Below are 3,147 nucleotides of genomic sequence, written 5' to 3' on the forward strand. Positions count from 1 at the left end.
GGTTCACCTTGAGAGGCTGAGGGAGGGAGTAACCCTCCCTTTGATGCTCTGCAGTGCAAACCACACTGTGCTGCAAGAGAAACACAACCGCAGCCATCCTCTCCACCCTCCATTGTCCAATCCATCATACAACCCTGCAAGACAAGTTTTTTGACCTGCTCCAAGGAATTCCATTAGAGAAAGCAGAAATTCACATTGGAAATGGCTGCAGTAAGAACCTTCTATCCCTTTCTTGTCTTTTTCTACACTAATGCTTAGGTCTCACTAGTTACTACTGTGCAGCTGGTTAGCATCCTAAATTAAGTGCCAGCTGAGGTCAGCTGTGCAGCTGAGTGCTGAAGCTCAGGTCTGAACTCAAGAAAAGCTCTTCCAAAAAGCACTTTCAGAGTACTGTCATGGCTTTTTATGCCAGACAAAAAGAAACCACCCATTTTTTGGCCTTTGACTAGTGAGCCAGGGACTTGGCAGATAAACCTACACCATATGCAACTTGAGAAAAAAAGTGCATATAAAAAGCAGAAACCTGAGTGTAAGGTAAAAGCATTTGCCAAATCAGCAGCTCCACTGATGCTGAGGTATGGAATAGGCAGCTGCTTGGAACCAGCTCAGCAAGTGCTGGGATGCTGGAGCAGCCCCTCATGGTTTGGGGTGAAATGCCACACACCCATCCGAATTTCACACCTCATTTGCAAAAGGTATTAACAAGTTCTAAGGGAGCATCATGTCCAGATTAACACTGTTATTGCACTTCTATTCCTGACAGCAAATCCTTATCCTTTACGTACTTCAGTGCCAGCAGACTTCAGGTCTCCAGTGGACTACACTGAACAAAGTTTACAGCCTGTTTGAGTAGCCTTTTGGATGAAGACAGTGACATTTCCACTGGGACAGAGGAATTGTGCAGAGTGAGAGAATGAGTTTTTCAGGTACTGTATTTAAGCCGTATGATGAGCTGGGACTGCCTTTGTTTATAGTCCATTTTCTCACACCTCAGCTACTTCATATGCAGATTTACTCATTCAGAAGGTCTAAAAGGCTCATAGGGCACCTTACAGCCTTTCTAGTGGTGTAGGCTCTCCGATTCTAATATTAAAACTGTACCATTGCAAGACAATGACAGCAACAGTCAAACTTTATCACTGCTGTGATACCTATGCAGTTACAGCTGAGGAGTAAAAAAACAACCTAGAAGAGGACTCTGTCCCCAGAAGAGGGCTATTCTTATGCTTTATGTGAAGAGAAACCAGTTCCAGGTATCAAAGCAGGCAGGTTCCTTTCCACAGTTTCCATGGAGCATAGAACCAACACCTGGGATAAGAAGCGGCAATGGGAGAAAACAAAGGTGCTCTTCAAACAGCAAGTCTTGGTACAGATTGCTCATTTAAGAGCTCTACAATCCCCGTTCAAGACTGAGGAAGAAGTGGTTTACAGTTCCAAAGAAAACCCTCCTTCTAAACATAAAGAATAACAAACCTAACAGCTAATACTCTAATCAGTTGTGCCCCAGAGATGTAGTCCCTTCAGTCAAAAAAGCAATTCCTAAATGAGCTTGTAAAAGATGCCAGCACATCCAAAGCTCCGTGATGATGCCTCTCCCTGTCACCCAGATAGAAGCACTTTGCTTGACAGCACCATATGTCAATGTCTCCACATGAATATTAAGGCTTCAGTGGGTCAGTGAGTTATACTTGATTTATTTTTCTTAAAGCTTATCCTCATTACATCAGTGAACCACTTCCATCCTCCCCCAAATTTTACAATCATTTACTATGCCTTACTACTCCAGCTACGGGCACCAGCTTGCCTTACTAACAATACCAGAGTACTACAGATAAAACACACATGGCTTTTGTAATATGTCTGTAAAGACTTCACTGCAAGTTTGCAGCTAACAGTCAAGACTTCTGTATTCCCCTGCATTGAGGTTCTGGTCATAATCTACTTTCCTGACAAAAACCATTTAGGACTGGGAGCTGCAGTTGCCTGGTTTTGATGGCAGTACCATTTCGACTAGTTCAGCTCAGCTCATCTCAAACAGCAGCATCATCAATCCTGCACAGCCAGAGAGGTACAAGCAGCCATCCAGGGAGGCCAAGTAACTCAGGATAATGGTGAACCAGAGATTTAGGCTGCAACACATTTGCTGGGCAGATTTCCACTGGAGATTCTGGTCCTGGTCCTGCTGTGCCAGAGAAGTGTCTTTTGAAATACCTTGAAAATATTTTAGGAAGCAGATCAAAGGGCTCTGGGTCACAACTTGAAATTAAATGTTTAAGATAGCACAGCAGACCCCTTAAAAGCAAGCATCAGTCTTACACCTCTTGTGTACTTCCTGTCAGGTGGGTGTGAATCAAGAGCAACTCCATGGACAGTGGAGAATTTATGTTAATGCTTATTGCACTATAGGCTAGTGCTTTTAATGGAGAACAGTCACTTGTTTCCTATTTAGCAATACATTTGAAAACCTGACACATTCAAGTGGATACCTGCATGGATAAGACAAGAAAATACTTAACTTTCCCACTGATGTGAGCAGTAGCAGAAGTCATCTAATCCAATACCCTGTTTAGTCTCTCATATAACTGCAGTTGTTCCTATTAATTTGTTTTGCAATGCTTTGTCCAAGCCAAAAGGAGAGTTTATAAAAAGAAAAATAAAATACTTACATCTCTTATCTTCTTTTCCCACCTTCTGACACACTTTGTAATTCCCAGCATACATGTTACATAGCAACTGTGTAGATATATATGCACATTATATAAAATATATACTTTTACATACACACTAAAGGTCCCTCTTCACATCAGCATTACACATTCTGAAGAACTCGACTGCAAACAATTTGGAATACCTAACCAATCCAGAAAGGGGGAAAAAGAACAAGCTACCCAAAACTCCCTAGGAAAGCTTCACACTCCTTTGCAGGTACCAAGAGATCCCGTTTTCTTATGATCAGAGGAATAGTTACATTTCTGCACTGCTTTGCTCCCCCCAGACACACCCCGCTCTGCAGTTTCAGTGTTGGGAAATGCTAGTTGCTCCCTTTCCACTGAGAGGAATATTAATAAATAAAAACAGTTTCTCTGAAAGTGCTGCCTTAGTCCAGTCCATCATGCTGTGCTTTCCCATTCACCCTGTGGCTCTGCT

Source organism: Nestor notabilis, unplaced genomic scaffold (genome assembly GCF_000696875.1).
Source record: "Nestor notabilis isolate BGI_N333 unplaced genomic scaffold, ASM69687v1 scaffold33486, whole genome shotgun sequence".
Taxonomy (NCBI): Eukaryota; Metazoa; Chordata; class Aves; order Psittaciformes; family Psittacidae; genus Nestor; species Nestor notabilis.